Source organism: Pinus tabuliformis, chromosome 9 (assembly GCF_031772625.1).
Source record: "Pinus tabuliformis cultivar Carrire ecotype Pingquan chromosome 9, CPIR1, whole genome shotgun sequence".
NCBI classification, from domain to species: domain Eukaryota; kingdom Viridiplantae; phylum Streptophyta; class Pinopsida; order Pinales; family Pinaceae; genus Pinus; species Pinus tabuliformis.
The window spans coordinates 89,247,344-89,272,220 of NC_142307.1; the positions used below are offsets into that span (position 1 = coordinate 89,247,344).

At 37.9% G+C, this 24,877-nt stretch overlaps 1 pseudogene across 1 annotated transcript; it reads right to left on the reverse strand.

The window, feature by feature from the left end:
- Positions 1-21,803: 21,803 nt before the first annotated feature.
- Positions 21,804-24,558, reverse strand: LOC149147237 (serine carboxypeptidase-like 46; annotated as a pseudogene). Its single transcript, XR_016262870.1, has 9 exons — positions 24,410-24,558; positions 24,138-24,233; positions 23,909-24,001; positions 23,695-23,780; positions 22,916-23,212; positions 22,658-22,782; positions 22,303-22,395; positions 22,100-22,217; positions 21,804-22,013 (listed from the first exon to the last, which is right to left on the reverse strand). The product of XR_016262870.1 is annotated as a serine carboxypeptidase-like 46 (transcript).
- Between the last annotated feature and the right edge of the window lie 319 nt (positions 24,559-24,877).

Below are 24,877 nucleotides of genomic sequence, written 5' to 3' on the forward strand. Positions count from 1 at the left end.
TTAAAGGAAATGGCTAATTGTATGCTGCAATCTAAAGGACTCAGTCTTAGTTTTTGGGCCGAAGCAATTAATTGTGCAAATTATATAATAAATCACACTCCTACTAAGGTTCTAAAGAATCTCACTCTAGAAGAAGCTTGGAGTTCCATTAAACCAGATGTAAGTCACTTTCGTGTTTTTGGAAGTGAAGCATGGGCCCATATTCCAGATGAAAAGCATAAAGCTTTAGAACCTAAGAGTGAGAAATGTACTTTTTTTGGATATTCTGAAGATGTAAAAGGTTATAGACTTATTCCATTTAAGTCCAAAAATGTTATCATTAGAAGAGATGTAAAATTTGATGAAAATAAATCGGCCTGCGAGCCTAGTCCGGTGGATGTGCCACCTCTTCCTATCTCTTCCACTTTTGAAAACATTTCTTCTTCAGATGATGAAAGTGAGGATGACAATCCTCCCCCACCTTCTCAGGATCCTCAACTTCCAAGATGGGTCCGTGCTACTCGGGATGCAGCAGGTGATCTTGCCGGTGATCCTACAGATCAGCGACGTACACGTTCTCAGTTTGAAAGAGCCTCTTCTTTACTGGCTCAAGCTCCAGTAAATCATGATCCTGACACTTTTGCAGAAGCTTCAGGCCATCCACATTGGGAAGTAGCTATGAATGAAGAATATCATTCATTGTTGACAAATGATACATGGGATCTTGTTCCTCTACCAAAGGGACGCAAACTTGTTAGATGTAAATGGGTTTACAGAACCAAGTATGGACCAGATGGGAAAGTTGATAAACATAAAGCTCGTCTTGTTGCTAAGGGCTTTTCACAGGTTGAAGGCATTGACTACACTGAAGTCTTCTCCCCTGTTGCCAAAATGAACTCTATCCGCCTTGTTCTTTCCCTTGCTGCCTCTTTAAAATGGGAAGTCCATCAGATGGATGTTAAATCTGCCTTCTTGCATGGGGACTTGCATGAAGAAATCTATATGGAAAAACCCATTGGCTTCATCCAAACAGACTCCAGCCTTGTATGTCGACTTAAGAAATCTCTTTATGGTCTCAAGCAAGCTCCTCGGGCTTGGTATGCCAAAATGGATAGCTTTCTTTTAGAATCTGGCTTTTCTAGGTGTTATTCTGACAATACTGTCTACACCAAGAAAGTGGGCAACTCTCTTATCATCCTTGTTCTTTATGTTGATGATCTTATTGTTACTGGTAGTGATCCCAACCTTATAAACCATGTGAAGTCCAGCCTTAAAAAGAAATTTGAAATGACAGACTTAGGACACTTACACTATTTTCTCGGTCTTCAAGTCTTGCAATCCAAGGAGGGTATTTCCCTTTCCCAATCCAAGTATGCTTGTGATATTCTTCGTCATTTTCACATGGAAGACTGTAAGCCAGCCCCTTCTCCCTTTCAGTCTGGAGTCAAACTTTCAGTCTCTTGTACTTCTCCTGAAGTTGATGCTACCTTATACCGTCAACTTGTAGGAAAACTCTTGTATTTAACCCATACTCGTCCTGACCTTTCCTTTGTTGTTGGCCTTGTTGCTCGTTTTATGCAAAACCCCCGTGAAATTCATTGGAAAGCAGCTAAAAGAATACTTCGTTATGTTCGAGGTACAGTACAGTTTGGGATTCATTACAGTGCCAAAGCAGCTCCTCTATTAGTTGGTTTCACTGATTCTGATTGGGCTGGTGACCCTGATGATCGGAAGTCTACTGCCGGTTATGTCTTCACTCTTGGTTCAGGACCTATTACATGGGCTTGTAACAAACATGCTGCCATTTCTCTTTCGTCAGCAGAAGCAGAGTATCGTGGTGCCGTGGAAGCCAGTAAGGAAGCCTTGTGGCTTCGTCAGATCCTTTCAGAGTTTGGCTTTGAGCAGCAGCATCCAACCACACTTTGGTGTGATAATCAAAGTGCCATTCAGCTATGCAAAGATCCAATCCAGCATCAGCACAACAAACACATTGAACTACACATGCACTTCATCAGAAAGCTCATTCATGACCATGTTCTTGAAGTGCAATATTGTTCAACAGATGATCAGGTTGCAGACATCTTCACAAAGGCTCTCACAGAGGCGAAGTTCACTAAACTTCGATATATGCTTGGAGTTCAGGAAGTTGTCACTAAGGGGGGATAGGCTCTAGTGCCTCCTTCCTTCTCCTATTGTGTCATATTTGTAAATCCTTCAATCCTATCCCAAGTTGTTCTTAAGGGGGGATGTTAGGATATTCCGACACATAGGATATAGTTAAGTTCAACTTGGTCTAGTGTAGAGTTAGGTATAGAGTTAAGTAAAGTGTGTTTCTTTACCGTTGTACATTTTGTAATTTACAATCCGACGGTCACGATATGTAGTGATCCGACGGTTCACTCTCTCCTCGGTATTACCGACACTTGATCCGTGGCTTGACACCCGATTGGTCCATGAGTTCTATTTAAAGCGCATGGAGGGTCATTGTTCGGGTAATTCGTGCATGAGAGAAGCTTATGTAAATTTTCATTCTTTGATTAATAAATTGCCTGTAGTAGCCACGTTGGCACAGGCCGTGGACTATTTCCCTCTTTGAGGGTTTTAACCACGTCAAAAATACTGGTGTATTGATCTGTGATCTGGTTGTGAGCGGTGTTCTTTTGGTGTTCTTTCTGAGGAACTTACCCTGTAAATTCCTACACAAAGCAGAGGTCTTCCTGGCTTACTGAACAGCGCAGGGAGACTACTTTCACATGAGAACTATGCTAAAAGGGTCAATACATTTGCTACCAATCAGATCACTCAAGGATCAAGTACCTCAGAGGTAACAGGGCCAGCATCTGGGCAAAATCTCTATGACAGAGTAGAGAACTTATTTTTCATTATGAATGAGATCAAACATTTGTTTGAAGTGCCTCCAAACTTCTACAAATACACAGAGGCAGATGAAACCTTAGATGCAATTTTGAGGCATCAACTGCCTACCCAGGAATGGTGGACCAAAATGATACAGTTGTTACTGTAAACAAAAGGCTTTCATCAAGTTTTTTCATCAAAAAACATAAGTTATCATATACAGGAAAATTTGATGCATTCAGTATGTATGAAGAAGAGTGGACTGAGCCAACTCAGCAGAAAGATTCGGCCACCAAAGCAATACTGACAGCTGCAAATGACAGGGCCGAGAAAGCTACAGCATGACAAAGCCATAAAGACACATCATTCAGCATTAATACAGTACGCTCAACCGACTCAGTGGCCTCCAAAGGTCAAAAATACTTCTGACAACATTAAAGAGCATTCATTTTGTATTAAGAGCAGCAATAACTTCCTTATCTGCTATTCTGTAAAGTTGGTAAACATATTTATTTCTCAAGTGACTCAGCGGTTCAGATATTTTGTGTAACCGATTGTATATATTCCCCCTCGCATAAGCTTACAGGGGTTGTTGATTTTCTCTGGAAGACATCCTATGCTGTAAATATTCAGAGTTTAATACAAAGAGCTGATGGAATTTCGAAAGTCCTGAGTTGTTTGATGCGTTATGGTGTGTTTGCTGAATGCTGCAGGATTCCTGTGTATTTCATAATACAATAAGTGTCTATAACCTCTTCGTTATGTATTTCATTCCTTCATAATCCATTCATGTTCTATGTTCTACAAGTTTAATAGCAAAGAAAAAGAATAGCTTTCAGGATTTATTCATGGAATACCCTGAGCTCAATCTATGCTGTTATGAATGTTTTCTTCAGTTATAGTTATGATAGTGTAATTCTTAATTGCTGCACCTTCAGACTATAATTTTCATAGTGATCTTTGTTCAGGAATTCAAGCCTGCTCCTGTGCAATATATCTCATCCTCAAACCCCAGTTTAGTGGGAAATTCTTAATTGCCTTCCACTGGCTAATCATATTTCATTTCCACAATATTAAGTTTGTTTCATGGAATATTCAAAATGCCCTGCAGTTTAAACAATCCCACTCAAGCATTTCAAACAACCCACAGCCATAGACTCCATTGCCCAATTGACTAGAACTGTTTGAACATTTCACCTTAGGTACTAAAAGACATCATTCAACCAAAATTCAAACCAAACCCTCACCTCATATCTAGCCTAAAATCTTCACAAAGCAAAGCTAAACTTAAAGAGAGAGCCCTCTCTAATTATAGGTAGGCTAGGACCTATAATCCAAAGCTTGGTTAGTGGTTACCCTGGCCGTATTCCCTTGGGAGTCAAAGGGAACAACCTGGGTGTTAACACGTCAAAAGGTGAAGCTTCCTCTTTCAAGGGTGCTCTCCTTTCATTCCTAACCCTAGCTCTTTTTGCAAGCATATTAGCTTCTACACTAACTACTGCACTTTGCATATCTTCTAGAGTTGGAGGGTTCCTCTCTCTAAGTTGGAAAGCCATATCAGTTTCAAATCCGTCAGGAAACTTTATCAGAGCTAAGCCGGGTGGGAGTCTAAGGTTGACAGGTATTGCATTATACACATTGTTAAATCTAGTACAGTAGTCCTGAACTGTTTCATTTGGTCCCCTCTTGATGTTTTCATATTCAGATAAAATTTGAAGAGGGTTCTTTTTATTTTCCCATCTATTTAAAAATTGTTGGTAAAAAACTTCTAAACTATCTATACTATTGTTAGGCAGAGACCTAAACCATGTTCTCACATCTCTAGCTATAGTTTGGGAAAAAATTCTCATTTGGACATCTCCAACATCAATTTCATGCAATTCGAAATGATATGTCATCTTTTTGTGTGTTTTTGTGCTGTGTAGGAACCTGTGCCATCAAATAGGGCAATTTTACTCTGATAGTCTTGTGGCATGGCACCTAGTGGGGTAGGTAACACAAGAGGGGCATATCTATTTGCCATGGCTCTAAGTTGGGCAGGACTGAGAACTGGAGTTGGGGTAACAAGGGGTGTTTCAGAGGTTGCTGGAGAGCTAGGGGTACTAGGTGTTTGATGGGTAGTGATAGGTTGATGGGGAAGTGAGGGTATGAATGGAGGTGTGGAATGAACTTCAGAGATGTCAGGGAATAATGGTGAACTAAAGGAAGTTGAAGCTGTTTCAGAAAGTTCAGGGATCTTAACAGTAGTAAGGGAAGACTGAGGGGAATTTAGAATGTACTGATCTATTGATTGATTTGCCCTTTGGACCTCAAGATATTTAATGAATTCTGGATCTAGAACTATGTCATCAAGTGCACTTTCAGACTTGGTTCTAAATAGGGAGAGGTCAAATGACTCATCAAAAGGGAGGTCTTCTAAAAACATCCACTCATCAGGACATGAATCTGCTTTGATTAAAGGTCTTGGGCTTACTAAACTTTCTTGTCTTCTAGATATTCTTGAAATAAGGTTAGGATTGTCAAATACTGGGGGAGGGTTTGGATCAGGGTTGGCCCTAGTATAATGATTTCTCCTTGAAGCTAGATTTCAAGCTTTTTATAATTGTTTTCTTTTTATGGAATTTTATAAATAACTTCTAATAAACCCTTCAAGAGGCTTGAAATAAAAATTTGAAATTTCTCAAAGGTCTATTAAGGCTGAAGGTTTGATTCCCCAGTATGGTCGCCACTATGTTATCACTCAGAAGTCTTCCCTAGAAGTTATAAAAAGAAGGAATAATCTAATGTAACCACAAACCTAATCTTTTAGACTCGGGTTCTAGCCAACCTAAGTCCAGAGAGGGCTTTCTCTTTATAATTTTAACTTGGTTTTTGGTGGGATTTTAGGCTAGTTCTTAATGCTCATAAGGCTTTTATTTTGGTTGGGTGGTGGAATTCTGGGAATAGATGGACAGAACAAGACTTTCAAACCATTGGGCTATGGAGTCAATCAAAGGGTGGCTTAACTGGATTAGATCAATCGCTAAAGGAGGAGTTCATAGGGCGGGCTAGCAAAGCAAAAGGCAAATCTATAGGTTCAAATGGGTGAAGTAGTCCTAACCAGGGTGAAAGGGCAATGAAGAATCCTTAAACCAGGATCAAGATGAAGAGCAAGAAGAGATCAGTAGCAAAGGGCAGCTAAGAATCTTTTACTATGGACCTAGGGGGGAAACTACTGAAGTAAGGGAGCAATTAAGAATTCCCAAACTAAGATAGTTTAGCAGAAAACATTGAGAATGTAAACAGTCAAGACAAAGAGCTTTAAAGCTAATTTTAAGATATCATTCCTTGCTTACTATTCAGATTTCATAGAGACACATATGATTATTTATAAACATGAAGAGAAAACAGTAATAAACATGAGAGATAATACTTATTTTATTTCCGCTTTACATAAGAAACCTGTGAAATGTCTTTACTTTATTCCTTGATCCAGCAAGCCAATCCAATCTTGATTACAATAGCTCCTTAACTTGATAGAAAATGTCTATAGAAATGTCTTTGAATCCACCCCAAACTTCAAATGAAGAAGTATTTATACAAAAAATATTACAAAATATCTCATAACAGTTTTGAGAATTATTCTAGGAAATTAAAAATATCGTCAAGCATGAAGATTGAGACAGATGGAAAACTATTTCTTGTTGTCCCTTTTATTATGATTGTGCTGGTTGTTTATATTTCAAATTTATACCTTTGTGTTGATTGATATCTGTGTGTTGGAATCACTTTATGTCTTCAACCTACTGATACTCTTTACCTGCTACTCTTTGACCCTGTTTCACCTGTTTCATCTAGCTGCCATGTAGATTTACTGTGGTAACTTTTATAGTAAATCTGTCAGTTTTACCCACCATTCATCTTTAGGTAATTTTACCTTAAGCATATTTCTATATATCTCATCTGCTTCAGTGTACTTGGAAAAATTAGGCTTATTGACAAACAGGTGCTTTACCTCGTGCTCCAGGAAAAACAGATTTTCCAAATTGTCATACAATACCTTTCCTATGGGAAACGCTTTAACCCCTGAAGTGCTAGCTTGTTCATTGGCCAACTTGTTTAGTCTATCAACATAGTCCTGTTGGTTCATAAGCTTTTCGTGGATGACCATAGGACTTGGAAGGCCTCTTTCCCTCAAAATTCCAAACTTTGTCATGAATTTGTCAATATCAGCTTGCATGCTTTGGCATTTTTTCCCAAGATTGAGCATAAGGTTCCTTTTAGTAAGAACCTTCTTGATTTCTATGATGGTTTATGTTCTGTATTCTATACCAAGTTCATTTAGATGATATCAGTTATTGTTGTTCAAGAATTTTATAAGTTGGTTGGCCTCCTCTGGCTGGTCTCCCAGATCTTCCTTGATCTTTTGTATTGCTTCGGTGGCTACTTTCACTAGTTCAGTTTGCTAAAAAATTACTTGAATTGATGGCCAAACATCATTGACGGAGTCAATGATGTTGGTCCAGAGTATCTCCTTTATTTGTCCTAGTGGCTGTTGCAATGTCAAGTCTTTTTCAAGGAATTTTATTCTTTCACCCATCCTTTGATTCTTCTGTGCTTCTTCTTTTTGCTATATTTGTGCAATCTTGCAGTCAGTTTCTAAGCTTGACACTTTTTCTTTAAGTATTTTAAGTTTTGTAGCCTGGATGGTCATTTCTTCCATGGATTTCACTAATTCTGTTGTCTTCTCAGTTGATGTACCTGCACTTGTGGACTCTGCTATGATTGGCAATGCTGTAGTAGGTGGAACTGTTGGTGCTAAGGAAGTAGCCAATGTGGAGGGTACTGTTGTAGAGACTGTAGGAATGACAGTATATGGAGTGGTGGTCAACTCATTATGCTTAGACTAAATCAAATTGTCTAGCACTTTCTTTATTTCTTTTAGTTGATCATTTAGCTTAAGGACCAAGTCCATAAGCTCCTCTTGTTCCTTCTGAGTTTCTAATACTTTAGCTGTTTTTGGATGATGCAGATGTGGGATTTTAAGCTGCTTTTTCAAGGTAGCTATGTCATCATTCTTTTTCTTGATTAGCCTTTCTACTGCCTTGACATCTTTGGGATCATGTCCCAACTCTATAATTAAGTCCTCTAAGGACTTTATCCTAGTATCCTTGGCCTGTGAAGAGGCCTTCTCTAGTTGGAATTGCACTGATATATTATTCAACAAATTTTGTAGCTGATGTGCTGCAATGGCCTTGCTAGTCAATGTAGAATAGACCATTTCTTCGGTTTGTTTATGCAATTCTATCTGGTCGATAGGATGTATGTCCTTCGCCAGCACTTCAAAATTTGTCTTTAGATACTCTGTTATTGACCTGGGCTGCTGTGAGGTAGGCTTCAAAAAATTCATTTGCATTTTACCTTCTTTCACATTGAAGACTGATATTAGCCTTGTTTGATTGGTGGGAGCCATCTCGAGGTATTATGCATAGCTATGAGCCTTCAACCTTTCATTTATGACCTTTATCTCTTTGTATTTTTGTCGAATGTCTTGGTCCTGGCCAACTGGAGTCCTGAATGAGGATACTTCCACACTCTGTTACCTTTCTAGCATCTGAGTATGTGTGGTGGAAAGTTATTGTGTTCCTCCAGAGGGAGTGGCATGCCTGCTCTCTACACTTTCTAAACATGTGTTTCCAGTTGTTTCCTTTGTGAATTCTTGTTCTAAAAAAGGGTTTAGCCTTTGCCTCTTAACATAGGTTTGTGCCATTGGTATGCCAGAAGGAGTGGCCTCCTCCCTATCTCTTTTGGGATTATTCTCCTCATTTAGAGGAGTCTGTACAATAGGAGGAGTACTCATAATGGGTTCTAGCTGTCTTGTTTGAGTCAGCTCTTCTAATATGTCTGGTTGCTCTGACTCTTCTTGTTCCTGAGGTTCTTCTTCTACTTATTTCTCACTGTGTTCCTGTGTTTCCCTTTGGGATTGGGATTCTCCTAGTACCTGTACAAAAGAATCTTCATCAAGTCTCCTCTCTAGATCAATTAACACATTATCGACAACGACTTCTGTGCTATCTCTGTCTACTAGAGTGTTTTCCACCCATTCCAATTGATTTGCATATTGTTCTATCTCAAGAATTTTGTGGTGGATGTAGGGAGACAATTTGTTCTTTTGTCTTCTATTGCAGATGAAGTCAAAGGGGTCATATCTCCATATGAAGCTTTGTTTCAGTTTGAGCCTTTGAAGGATTTCATCTGCTTCTCTTCCAGCTTCTCTACTATTGCATATAAAGGGGCCTAGCTAGTCTTTTATTCTGAGTTGGGCCTTTTTCTTGGCCTTTACAAAATGTACCTCATCTGAGTTGATTATCTACCTATAGTACTCTAGGGAAAATAACCTCATTGGGAGGTATCTTGGTAATTTGTAGGGTGCTAACTCACAACCATATATTATGATTTCAGTGTGATTTTGGTATAAGTACCAATCTCCCACTTTGTGTTGTTTAGACAGCTGTAGGATCCTCCTGATATCTGCACTGATCCTTGGGGGAGGATTTCCTAATAGCATGGTTGCCACTAGATACACAAAAAGGTCTATGAAGTCTGTGTATGTATATGGAGATTCATATTGGTGGATTAAAGGGGTCCATAAGACTACTGAACTAGGGTTTCCTCTGGTATCAAGCTTTTGAAGAGTGAATGGAAATTTATCAGCGTGATAGTATAGGAAAAGGTGATACAAAACTGATGAGTACTTAAATACTCTTTCATTGTCCATTCTCATGAATTGATCATGCATTTTATTTACAATGAATTTGGCATAATCAAACATGATGGCAGGGGGTTGTCCAGGAGTGAAAATGGACATGAAGGCAATAATGATTTCATCAACATACTCGTTGGTAGTATAGCGTAAGACACTAGATATCATTGATATAATGTCTCGGCCAAGCTTGGAAAAAATGGTCCACATGTATGGGGTAGGATCCTTTGGTATGTTTTTTTCTTCCATAATGAAGGTCTAGAATAATTGAGCAAGTTTGGCAAGGGAAATCTTGGGGAATCTGTCTAGTAGGTCTCCAATAGAAATGGGGGTCAGGATTTGCCCTGGTTGCAACTGTAGCATTTCATTGATGGATTCAACAGTGATGGTGAAAAGTATAGTATGGTTAGGGGTCATCACTGCTCTTAGGGTGGGACTGTAGTTCATATGGCAATAGTGGACAATTTCGGAGAAGATATGGACTCTAGGGAATTGGTATTTTGACAAATTTGATTCCCAAAGACCTATTTTGTCTGTGTGGTTTAAGTACTGGTCTCTGTACCTGCAACACAAATTCAGTGGGTATTCTTCGATAGTGGTGTCCTTGATTTGAAAATATTTGTCCGCCAAAGGGAGATGGTCTAAATCCAGGTGGGGAGTGGTAATTGGTCAGACATTCATTGCAACTAGAGCGGCCATTCTTGGTTCTTGTGGATTCAAGAATGGGGAAAAAGGTTTTCAGTTAAATTGGGGGCAAATTGGTTTAATTCAGCGTTGTTTGGGGTTTCTGGGAAATTCTTTTACTTATTTACTTGATAACTTAAAGCAATTGAGTAACAAGTTTGGGAATGAGACAGGGTTTCTTGGTGAATTTGAATAAATACCTGGTTTTTGGCCCTGAATGGGTCAATGGACGACTGTGCACAGTTCATAGGAGGTGTAGGTGACTGAAGGGTGGACTGGAAGTTTTAGTAGCTTCTACAAGTTGGCGGTTGGACGTGGGTTGACAGTTGCACGTAGTCTGTAGCTTGCATGGAAGTCTGAGAGTCTTTTTCACGATAAAACCAAAAAACAATGAGTTTTTTAGTTTTATTTGCAAAGTCCACTGATTTGGCGGGTACATGGGGAAAGGCACATTTGACATTTAGCAGGGGACAAGACGTTTTGTTGTCTAGCAAGAGGCGGTAAGTGGGTTTGATCACGCCGCTTTTGGGCTGGAGTGGTTTTGGGGGGAGGCCGCCCGATGCCATTCATTGGGTGCCATGTAGCATCGGGGCCCAAAAGGAAACCACCCATATCAGGCAGGTAAAGGTCGGACTTCGGAGGGTGCCCGATATGATCGATAGCCGTTGGATTAAAGAGGATCGATCGTACGGTGGTCGGGGTGGAGTTTTGACATGACGTTTAATGGAGGGGCCCGACGAAGGTTTTAGAGCGGCAGGATTAAGTTAATCAATGGATTATAGTGGATTAAGGGCATCGGAGGTGATTTCATTGGCGGAGGTTGATTATTAATTAACCGCAGATCGGTTAGTTAATTTCTTTTATCGGGATAGGGTTTTTATAAAGTTTATATTTCAAACTTTTCGGGGTGGGATATTAATATAGGGGTTTTATTTATAACTATACTGGAAGGGTTTATTGCTTTTTTGGGATTTAATAAATATGTAAGTTAGAAATTAATGTGGAAACGAAAGCGCTAAGTGTAATGTTGTTTGTTTTATTGTTTATAACACATTATACTTAGGCTTGAAGTGTTTTTTGGGTTTTTTGAGAAAAGGGGTCTTTTGATGGAGATGATCACTTTTTCTAAGGTTATATCCTTAGAGAAAGGGGTTTTTTAGGGGAAAATGACTTTTCCTTAGGAAAATGATGTTTTTTCTTAGGAAAATGGATTTGTTGGGGTATATGAGTGAATTGAAGGGGGAGAATGTTTATGAGGGGACTTTTAGTACTTAGGACCTATAAGTCATTAGGTCGAGGGTTCGGTCCCTTCAGAAGTCAGAGAAATTCTCTGAGCCCCTTTGACTTAAGATTTTAAGTACTTAGGAATTTTCTTGGAAATTAGTTAAGTGAAAAATGTAATGAGTGAGGGAGGTTAATCATTTTGACTTTTTGAACTTTGATACATGCTCAATTTTCATCCATACTTAGAACTTTGATGATGAAGGTGATTAATATGCTCTTATCTAATAATCATCACAATTCTGCAACCATTCTTCTACTTACCCACTTACTCATCCTACCATTTTTTCTTCTCTTTAATAAGGTGCACCTAAGCTGACAAACCCTTATCAAAACATTTTCTTTTCTTTTACAATAGTAATCTATCTAAGTCTAACCTTATTACATCCAAGGGCTCAGATTAAACAATTGAGCATATTTTATTTACTCTACCTATCTACTTATCTGCCAAGATTAAACAGTTTGGTCAGATTTTATTCTCTATCTCTAAGCATAAAATTGAAAACATAAAATAGCCAAGTTTAAACATTTTGACTATTCATGGATTGTGGCAAAGATAACAAGTTGCACACAATCTTTTATTCTGCATCAAAAGTAAATAGTAGTGGCATTTTGACTTGCACACTTTCATGGTCTTTTTTCTTGGGGTTTATTTTTCATCTTCTTTTACCTTTTTATCTTTTTGTCCTTTGATTTTTCTTTTAGGACATACCCTCTTTACATTTTTTAATTTTTTAAATATGGAAAACATTTGCAGAAAGCAAAGATATGTTCGTATTACAAGTTTAATCTCAGCCATTCAAAAATTATGACTCCTATTGGTATAGGAACCTAACACTCTGAATAGACGGGAGCAGATTTCTACCAATACCACCACAAGCCATATATAGACCAGGATTACCATAGGGTGGAAAGGCCCTAAATATATATTTTTGTTGTTTTATCATAGCTTTATCTAAAACATGTATATATTTATTTTTACTGATATATAGACAAACAGTCTGAATATGTACAGGGATTCCTACAGCAAATGGCTTGGCCATTTATATTTTTGACACATCTAGTTTTGAAATGGTCATGGGCCAACAATACTCGCATATGCCTCGGGCATATACTACATGTAATTTTTCCACATAATGAAAGATTGCAATTTTTCCATTAGAAAAAGAAGAAGAAGAAGAAGAAGAAGAAGAAAGAAGCCTTTAAATAACAACTTTACTTGTCCAATGCTGAGGATTTCCTCCCCTTGAGAACATAACTAGTTCTCAGTTGCAACTCTTCCTCCACTACTACTATCACTTTATTCATATTTTTTTCATTAGACATGTACTATCATAACTACAAGAACTTTGGAAATGTTGTTGGATCTTACTTTCACCCACATTTTTTTTCTTTGTGGAAGCATTTAACAACCTACACAATTCTATTCATAACTTAAATTTCACTTCTATTGAAGTTTTTTCTTCCCAAAAAAATAACTGCTCTGATACCATTTGACACAACCCTTCTCACTGCTCCCAGTTTCTTCCCAAAAGAATAACTACTTTGACACAACCCTTCTCACTACTCCCAGTTTAATCACCTCTTGCCTTTGATATGTATTTCAAGGAATATTCCCCCTGCCATTTATTTGTGGTTTCGTTTAAAACTTGCAAGGGCACTAACCCAATACTCAGACCCAATGTACACACCCATAGCTACTGGGTTAAATACTTTATATTTTTATATAGTTATCATAGACATGCATCAACTATGCTTCTATTTATATGGCCTTGGCTAAGGCCTTGGGTATCCAATTATAATATTCCAAATGGTCGTGCGCTGGTGGTCATGTGTTCTACTAGCGTTCTCCTAATTTTCTATGAGGATATGATATGTATCTGCATCAACAACGAGCATTCATTGCCCTTTCGCGTTTATTCGACTAGTTCAGGCTATCCAGGGCTCTAGCAACGAAATGTTGGGGTCCACCTTTGTTTCAGGGCTCCAAGCTTATGCGAGGGTTCGACTCCATTTGGGGCTTCTAGCCAGTAAGGACTCATTTCCTTGTGACCTTCCCTAAATGTCGAAACCATTCAATAAATGACCTTCCCTAAATGTCGAAAACCATTCAATAGTGGAGGGTGAGAGCTGAGATCGATGACAAACAATGATTTGGGGTTTCAAATCGATAAGGGTTCGTTACCTTGTCACCTCTCAGAATGGTCGAAAATGATCCAATGGTGGAGGATGAGCGATGAGATCATTGGTTACCAGTCCAACAGGAACCGACCAACTATGAGCTTGAACGATTCATCTCTCATGTGATTAACGGGGATTGGTCGAGGGCGTGTGGCCCAACCCTTTTTCGATGACTCTTTCAACCTTTAAGAAATGTTTCATAGTGTTACAACATGACGTATTAATTGAATAGGTGCCACATGCCTTACTTTGCTTTCCCAAAAGCTATTAACTCCTTTGAATGGGAATTAAATCCTAGCTTTGGTTGACAAAAATTGATGCATGAGACTCTCACCTAAGCTCACTAAGGCTCTTCTAGCTTTGTTCCATCGAGCTAATTTTTCTCAGACCTTCCCGAACCTCTATCTCACTCTACCACTGAGAGAGACCCCTCACCAATGAATTTTACTATATATGCACTTTTTTTGCTAGACAGGAAAATATCCTAACAAACCGAGACAAATGAACATTTGTCCTAACAACTCAAAAACTAGCTAACACCTTAGGTTGTCACTTGGCATTATTACAAAGGCTCATTTGACCATAAAGCTCCAGCTCAACAAAAAAAATTAATGACCATAACAATCCAAATTCTTTTGGGCATGGACACATGTAATTACATAAAATTTCTAGATTTTATACAAATTAATGTTGGAGAAAATCTCTCCCTCTCAAAAAATCTTATGACTTTATTGGGTATAGAAAAAATGGTTTCTTGGGTTTAATGCTCCGGCATCACATAGGCCTGATATTGAGTTAATTCCTCGTAGACTATTGTTTCTTTTTCCTTCTTGAAACTTGTTTGAAAGATCCTTACTTCCTAATATTTTGAAAAAATATAGATGGTTTAGAAAGTGGTTGAGATGTTTGAGTATTAAAACAACTTTTAGCAAACTTCTCATACTCCTGATAAAAATTGCATTAAAAAAAAACATGCTCATTATCCATAGTCTATAGATGTCTCCAACACTTCAAGTCAAATTGAATCACCTTAGGATGTCCTTTTACAAAATCTATTTCTACAAAAAATTATGTCACATGCGAAGATATTATCCTTAAGCTCTACATGAATAATATAATAGTGCAACTAGTCATTGATAACTTTGATAATTGTCTTCTAGTTGAATTAATTGCTTTCCTCCGAGCCCAGGGTCAACATACCTTAGCACCGATTGTTGATGACGATAACATGACTTTATGGGGTCAAGGATGGATGATGCCTCAATAACTTCATCTCCCTGATCATTGATTTGGCATTTGGCATAGATTCACTGCAAACCTTAACGCGACCCATTTCTGAATAAGAGACAGTGAGGATGCACTGATCTAGGCTCATGCCTTTGGAATTTACTCTATGAAATATGGTTATGTCTTTTCAATTGAAGAAGAGAAACCACCAAATGTGTTTTGGTGGTGGTGGAAGCTCTAGAAAATTGCTTGCTTGGCAAAGGCGAGGCTATTTCAGTGGTGCTTACTGGAAAATAGGTTGGCTACAAGTGACATACTCTTAAGGCGTGGCATCATTGGATATTTTAGTGCCCTTTATGCAAAAGGAATGTTGAAACTATAAATCGTCTTTCCTCCTACGTCCCTTCACTGCCACAGTTTGGGAGTCAGCTATAGCGGCTTTAGATATAATATTTCAGTGGAAAGGTGAAATGTATAACGTAACGTGGGAGCATTGGTGGTTTTTTGTCCATCCATAAAAACTCAAAATTCTTCCTTTACTACTATCAAGGAGCATACGGTTAGCCTGTAATGCAGAAGTATTCTAGGATCGATCCATGACTCTGGATAAGGTGACTGTGAATGCATAATACCTGAAGAAGTCATTGATCGTTTCTGCGGAAGGAAGTAGCGAGGGAGGAGCAGCTCTACATTTGTCCAAACACCACTCATTTAGGATGAAATCTGGTCTAAGACAGGGAACAAATAATTATGTAGAGATCATAAATTTCCAGATACCATATATACACTATAAATCCTGTATTAGAAGAGACCCTCCTCTTAAATATAATGCCATATTTGTATTTCACATTCTATATCCTATATTAGAAGAGATCCTCCTCTTAAATATAATGCCATATTTGTATTTCACATTCATAGGGAGAGAAATAGCGAGGTCGATGCTCTGTCTAAAGAAGGTGTTGCACTGGATTTGGGCACCTGTCCTCCTCTTAAATATAAGGCCATATTTGTATTTCACATTCATAGGGAGAGAAATAGCGAGGTCGATGCTCTGTCTAAAGAAGGTGTTGCACTGGATTTGGGCACCTGGCATATAGTGGATTGACACAATGATGTTGAACAAGTTTTCAACTCCATAGGTCCCTAGATGCAGTCTAATTATCTGTCTTCTTCATAGTGTTGGCAATTTATACAGGACAATCTGCACAGAGCCAGTGTTTTTATTTTTCTCTCATCACGGACAACTTCTATATGATGTATTTATGCACGGATAGGTCTCTGGTCGGTTTCGATGTGGGAAATAGTATGGTAACATGTTATATGAAGCTCTTATGCTTACCTAGTTTGGATGAAAATGATGCAGATAACAGTATGGTAACATGCTATGTTCTCTCCAAGTAGTCAGATTGTATCAACTATGGTTTTGCGACAGGCCTTGGCGTGGACAAGGTGGCTTTTGACTCAGTCATGATCTTCACAATGGGAGGGTGCCCAAATTTATGCTTGACTATTGATTAAATGGTCTTTTGATGTATTTTTCTTTATTGTAAGATTAGGTAAGATTATGTTTCATCGCAATGTATCTATGTTTATTTTGATAAGTTATATGGTTGGATAGACCTTACAGAATGCTCATGTTACAGTTAGAATGTAATTTTCGAAATATAATAGAAAATTACGATTTTTTTCCTTGAAAAATATAATAATATAAATGTAATCATTTAATATCTAGGGCTTAAGGCTTGTTGCAGATCCAATGTCCAAAACACTTTGGGCATAGAAAATTCTTCGAGTTGTAGGTGCTCTAGTTGGGGATCCAACAAATATATGGGGAATTTGCTCAGACTTTCAAGGTAGTCTAGAAGAATTCACCACTATAGAACCTTTGATGTCCATCCATTGATCCACGGTCATTGCTATATATCCATAGTCTTAAGTAGAAGTTGCAGGTAATCCATATTGGGAGGTTGTCATGGAGGAGGAGTATCAATATCTAATGAAGAACCAAGCCTGGGAGTTGGCTCCCCTACCTCTTATTAGGAAACTTGTTTAATGTAAATGGATTTATCAAACAAACATGGCAATAAATGGACTTGTGGGTGAGTACAAAACACAATTTGTATATGTCTAAGGCATAGACTACAATGTGACCTTTGCACATATCGCAAAGATGGATTTCATTGAACTTATGCTTGCCATTATAGCTACTCATTGTTGGAAGGTTCATTCTATGGATGTGAAGAATGCATTTCTTCATCAAGATTTTGAGAAGGAGAGGTATATGGAACAACCAAAGGAGTGTATCTAAAATTCATGTTTTGTATGTAGAATGTGGAAATCTTTGTATGGCCTCAAGAAGGCACCATGAGCTTCGTATGTGAAGATGGATTCCTTCTTTTTGTCCCAATATTTCCCTCATTTTAATTTGGATTCTAATGTTTGCATATATTGACAAGTGGACTCTTTCTTATTGACAATTCTTTAAGTATATGATTTACTAATCATAAGGAGTTTAACATCATCTATTGCTATGGTTAAATCTTCCTTCATAATAAGTTTTCCATGAGTGATTTGGATTGTTGCATTCGTTTATTAATCTTGAAATCACCCAATCTGATTTAGAAATCAAGATTCCATAGCCCAAATATGTACTAGATCTACTCGCTAGATTTCAGATAACTAATTACCAATCTATTGTAACACATTTTTCTTTCAGTAGTCAAGCTTAAAATTGGGAATGGTGGTAACACCCCTTTGGTGGACAATGTATAGTATAAATGTTCCGTTGGGAGTTTGCTTTATCTCACCCATACTATACTTGGCATCTCTTATGTTGTTAAAGTAGTTTCGAGATACATACACGAGTCTCATGAAATGCATTGTAAAAATGCAAAGATAATTAGCTTTTGTGTTAAGGGTACTTACAACTTTGGGATACATTAATTGGAAGAGTGCTCTCTTGATCTTAAAAATGGGAATGGTGGTAACACCCCTTTGGTGGACGATGTATAGTATAAATGTTCCGTTGGGAGTTTGCTTTATCTCACCCATACTATACTTGGCATCTCTTATGTTGTTAAAGTTGTTTCGAGATACATACACGAGTCTCATGAAATGCATTGTAAAAATGCAAAGATAATTATCTTTTGTGTTAAGGGTACTTACAACTTTGGGATACATTAATTGGAAGATTGCTCTCTTGATCTAGTTGGGTACGCACATTCTGATTATGCTAGTGATGCCACATATCATAATTCTACTTTTGGTTATGTATTCAATTTTTGTTTGAGTCACATTCTTTGGTCAAGCAAGAAACACTTAACCATTTCTATATCAATTATAAAGGTAGAATATATAGGTGCAACCAATGCAAAAACACAAGCCATTTAGTTGCAACATATTCTCACTAAGTGTGGCATTTAGTATTACTATCCTACAACCATATTTTGTGACAGTTAGAATACCATATAGTTCTATAGAGATTTAGTTTAGTGGTTGAAGACCAAGCACATCGATATTGAGTATTGATTCATAATCAGATCCTTGATCTGTAACACTATCCATCTAGGGGGAGGTTGGGGGATTTCCATTGGGTTTTCCCTTTTTCATCTTTTTTCTGAGGATTTTTTGGTACTTCGGTACCTAACATGGATTCGCATTGGTGTGTTGATGTACATGCATCATTTTCCCTCACATGCATAATGATCTCTATGTGAGAGTGCATACCATGGGAAAATACCATGGGTAGCTAAAACTATGGCTTCATAAACTGTTGTTGGTAAAGTCCACTTTATCTTAGGTAAATTCTTGTTTTCTAGGAATAAGTGTGCACTTGATGAGGAGTTAGAACCTAGTTTCTAGGAATGAAAGCACATGACCTAGTTGAGTAATTGTTCTCATGTTTGGATAATTTATTTTCAACATATTAGTTAGAAATACAACAATAAACATCCCTTTATTTAACTTCATAGATTAATCTTTCTTTTAATCCAAATCTTCATCTTAGGGTCATAAATGAAAGATGCTAGCATATTCTTGTTGTCTCATGTACATCAATTGATGAAATTTCAAATATTAACTACCTTGCGTCTCTAAATTCATGTTTACTTTTTCACATTTACTTAATCCAATTGTGAAATTACCATACAAATTATCAAATAACAAATGAAACCATGTGAATACCTGAGTCTATAAAATTAATGGTTGACATGATCTTATTAAAAGGTTAAACCAATCTTGAGCACCTAACAACCAAAAAGTAGGGGTTTGTGTTAGTTGTATTGCTTCTCAATTAGATTCTAGATCCTTTTGTAGATTGATTAGCCAAATATTATAATATGAAAAATAATTTTAATGAAAAAATAAAATGTTTCTATTATAATATCAAATTTATAATAACATTTAACTTATTACATTATATACATGAAGCTGGTTTTGAATGAACAAATAAATAAATAAAATAAAGAGAATAAATATTATAATCCTTACATAAAACATTGTTTTTGAAAAGGGTACTTTAACTTTTCCTTTTCAATTAAGCTCTCTAAAATTACAAGATTTTAAAAACTTAATAATCTACCACTTTTTGGGCATCCATTGATGAGAATGCTATATTCACGATCAATGTGGAGGAGGATGAATTCCAAATCCATGGAGATGGAGGATGCACTATTAAACTAGTCAGAAGCACTGACATGGATTGCTATATATCCCTACATGGAATGTCAAAGTTAACTTGTACCTTAGGGTGTGACGCCTCCAAAGTAGCTGCTGGAAGTAGATGCGTCGCACTTGGGTAGCTGCTGAAGGATCTGAGCAAAGTTATCCATCATCACGTTCCTTTGTCGCTTGAGGGCTTCTTCGAGCAAGATTTTGAAAGGATCTCCTACACCCTCGTCTTTCTTTTCTCCCCCCATGGGAGGCCGTTGGGATTTACGAGGTTGGTCTTGCAAATGTTCGACCAGTTCAAGCCCTAACTCCTTATATCCCGACCTTGTTGGGGACATGCAAAGAAAAACAAAGAAAGAGCAGACCGCTCTAATACCACTGATCCAAATTTAAACAAGACCACAACAAATTACAAATATAACCATAAATACAAAGATGCAACAGAAATAACTACTTGGGCAATGGTAGCTTATCTCTAAGAAGAGATGTGGCAGCTACATGCCTCTGAACTGTGTTACAATGAGGCTCAACGACCTATTTATTATTGAAAAACATGAGAAAACCCTAAACAACCAAAACCCTAACCCTAGGAGATGTAACACCAAGACTCTGTGGGCCCCATTGGGGTTAGTTGGGCAGCCAACTTCACGGGGTCATAACTTGGTCATATAATCTTCATTTGGCGCATACGATACCTTGTTGGAAGGTCTCTCAGAGTACTACAAGATTTTCTACACGCTCTGCCATTCACCATGGGCCAACAGTGGACCTCAAAAAAGCGTCGTTTAGGAGGTCAAAACTGCTCCGGAAGTTTAGGACCCGAAAAACTGCTAAAAATAGTAAATGTTGAAATAAACATGGAAACAAATGAAACCGACTGAAGGTCTAGGTGGGATAGGTGGGTGGCTACCAATATCCATCTAGATCAAAAGCAATGCCCATTGTTCCTTCAAGTGCTTCCACAATACCAGCCACTACAACTTCTACAGCAAGTTGAAATAAACATGGAAACAAATGAAACCGACTGAAGGTCTAGGTGGGATAGGTGGGTGGCTACCAATATCCATCTAGATCAAAAGCAATGCCCACTGTTCCTTCAAGTGCTTCCACAATACCAGCCACTACAACTTCTACAGCAAAACCCCCATCGTATAGCATTTCGGTCACTAGACCTAGTAACACCAGCTCATGGAGACCACAACAGGGTTAAGCATTTTGGGGTCCCTACTAGGAACAACCATAGTCCGACCAAATGCATTCATGTTCCTCTGGATCCCGAGCTCATTACAAAGCCACATTACCCACCTTGCAAGGATGAACCTCCCATGGAAGGAGAAGCCATACCCCCTCCTAGCACTCCTTGTGCTCCTTCACCAATTGGGCATGGTTCTCCCTTTCTACCTCCTACAACCAGCCCACCTAATGTTGGTAGTGCACCTCCAAGGGGCTAGCTCCCCTTCATGTGGTGGTTCTCCAAAACCAAAACTTCCGCCATTTCCACCAATATTTCTCCCACCACCTACTTCTCCTTCCTATGGTGGCTCTCCAATATCAAAACTTCCACCATCCCCACAACTATCACCCCCACCACCTGCTTCTAGGTCTAAACCTGCTCTCCCTTCTCCCACCACCACTTCGCGTCCTAATCCTCCACACAAGCATCCAATCAATAGACCCCATTCTCATCATAGGTCGTCATTGCTTGCATCACCAACACCAACAAATCCTGAAACTCTTATTAGCCACCTTACACCGCCAACCTATTAGGTTATTTTGGCCCACCATCACTGTGAAGGCATGATTTTAAGCTTGGGTTTCACTGGATTAGCAAGGTTAGGATCTATTGGGTTGCTTTTGCAATACTCTTTAAGTTTGCAAAATTGAGAAAAAACGCTATATTCATAAGGAAGCACTACCATGAATAAAAGAACAACATATGGTGAAAGAACAGAGCAAGCAATATTAACATATGAAGAAATGCATCTGGCATTGCCCTATAGGGTACAAATATTTCTTGTATAAGAATAATGTAGTGTATCTGGCTTTATAGTAGAGGCCATTTCCTGAAAAAAGACAAAGGCAATCCTTTGATGAACGCTGAAAGCTCTATACAAATTCAATGCAGTATTAACATATGAAGTAATGCCATTGCACTACAGGGTACAACTATTTTTTTGTATAGGAATAACGTAGTAGTTTATTTGGCTTTGCACTAGAGGCTATTTCCCGAAGCAGGCAAAGGCAATGCTCTGATGAAAGATCTGTATAGAGTCAATGCTTCAGATGGTTTACTATATGGAACCTCGTGTCCTGCACCCTTGACTGTTGCATAAGTCAAAATACTCTCAGTTTTGCCGTTCACTGAATGACCGTATGCTTGAGTCCATCCTGCCACCTGCTCAATTTTGAATTTTAATCAGCACTATCTACATAAATGCTGCTTATAACCAGAGTTCTTACATAAAGAAGATGAGAGTTTACCTGTTGGTGATTGTACCAAGGGGCATATGAAATGACTGTGTATAAGTTAAGCTCCTTGGCCAGGTTCTCGACAATGGTTCTTGTCGCTGTAAATGGCACCTTTGAATCTTGATCTCCACTGTAGGTTTGATTTTACTTTCAGTAAATCCAATGTTGGAACATAATATAGTGTTATTAATAATGCTTTCAAAAACACGATTTACCTGTAAAGTGTAATGCGTAGACCTGCCTTTAGAAGATCAGAGAGGACTGGTATCATACTGATTCCTCTGTTTGTTTGATCATAGAGGAATTTCCTAAATCCAAATTTAGTGTTAGCTATTGCAAAATTTATCAGAATTCAATAGTTAAACTTTAAAAAATATAAATTAAGTAGCACAAAGCAGAAATGTTAATTTTCTTGTGGGGGAGGGGAAGTGGAGGGGGATTCTCTGTGACTGAATTTTGGCCCCATGATGCATCTTTCTTGATATAAATTTTGGATTGCTTAGTAATGAAATAAAAATGCATAATCCTAAATACAAAACCAAACAAATATATAAATGCTATAAAACATACCGAGAGCAGGCTTCCCAATGTAGATTAGTGTTTGCATGAAGTGCCTTCTTCACCTCTTGCTTGTTCAGATATTGGTTTATTTTGAAGTGTATGCACAGGTCAATCTTATTGAAAGTATGTTAAACCTGTCAAACAACAACAGAGATCAATCTTGAAGAATTCTGTCTAGCTGAAACAACAGTGGCTGAAATCAATGCTACCACATATTGATTATCAATCTCAACATCAAATTGTATTTATGATGAGTAAATGACTTACCTGATGTAGAAATTTCCTTGGTTTTCTAGAACCTGTTGCCTGGGATCCTCCAGCATCTAGACATAACCCCAAGGAAACATCTTCCAAATTTATATTTCTAGTTTCACTTTTCACCTTGCTGAACACATATTGGCAATCCTCAGACACATTGTTAAGAACATATGTTTCCCTCCACCTTTTGGAATTGTTGCACATAGACTGTGTCAGTTGGTAAGTTTCATCTGAGATGAGACTATTTGACCACAAGGATTCATCGTTGCTTATGCTGATATCTATGTCTAACAAAGGATTGCCCATCTGCAAGCAATTTAAGGGACAAAGCAAATGTCAGTACAAAGGATTGAGCACTGATAGATAAACAAATAGATTTGATTTGATTACAACAATAAAAACAAAAGCCCCCCATGAGAAAGAACTCATTGTTTCACGATGAAATGCACATTCTCTCAACAACATAATATTACTCAAATCTCCTTGGTGATTTTACCCTTGGTACAAGCCTTACAAGACTAACATGGAATGGAGTTACATTTCAAGCTGGACCTTGAGCCTAGCCAGCTTAAAATAGAAAGCAAAACCCATGTTTAATAGGGATTGCCCAATAGCACGATTAGAAATGAAAGCCCTTAACCTTTTCATTAGCTACATTCATTATGAAGGTTGTCCCGGTTGACTGACCCTTTGTAGTTAATGAATGCCATAATCACATGAGCTTTAGGTAAACAAAATCTACATCATTGGAAGAATCCTAAAATGATTGTGAAAGAAGATAGACATACAACAATTCCTTTGAGGTTAATGGGCTTGATGTTGGGTTTTTTGTTGTGCTCCATCACAACAGTTGCTAATTGAGGCACATAGTGTCCTACAAGATTACATCAACCAACATAGTTAGTGTTAAACAAGATACACAACAACCAACATGAACAGCTTTAAAGAGCTCAAAAGAACAAGTGAGCATAATATATGTTAAAAGATAACGCTAGGTCATACCTCCATAACTCTCCCCTGTTATGTAAAAATCTACACCTCTGTATTCCGGAAATTTCTCAAACCAATTCAAAAGGAAAGACAGGTTGTCTTCAGCTGCATTAGTTGACACTTGCTGTTCAGTTATAATCTTATTCAATATTGCCCAGAAACTACAGTCGCCATGATCATCAATCTAAGAACATATTTCATTGCAGCAATCAAAAAGAAATATAGATAACAAATAGCATACCAGTCATTGCATCGTTATAATACTGGTAGTCTGAACTAGTGTTGGAATAAGAAAACCCCACACCAACTGGGCTCTCTAGATATAGCATGTTTGTTTCTGTCATCAATAAAATTGCACATGGTAAATGTCATGGTATATAGTTAGCTTCTAGTTATGTTTCAAGGAATTGCACATGGTAAATGTCATGGTATATAGTTAGCTTCTAGTTATGTTTGAGCCTTCAAGTCATGGAAATTTTTGCTAATCAATCCAAGAAAAAACAGAGTTGTTACCTGTATTCCAAGAGTACTTATTTCTCAACAAAAGTTCGCCATTGTGACCCCCGGGTTTAAAAGGACCATGCTCCATGAATGCTCCATACCCAAGTGATGAGCATCCAGGCCCTGCATTGTCCTCCATATCCATATTCAATTCAAATTTCGGCAATGTCTTAAACTTTTTTCAATAAGGAAAAACAACTTACATAAAATAGTAGTAGTTACATGTGCATCCTTGCATCATGATCCCCATATTCTACCCCTCCAAATAAAAAATGTTGTCATCTTTCACTCTAATTCCTTGTAAAATTTCATCTATCTATTATTCATATGATCTACTTTCCTTAAAATTTCATCTGTTAGAGCCTGTCAAAGAGGGTGTGCATCCTGGGCGTATTAACCTCTTGGGTTTGAGGCTCTGATTTCTTTTTGGAAGGAAAAAAATCGTTGCAGAGGAGGCGAGCCAAATTAATGCGCGTCTTC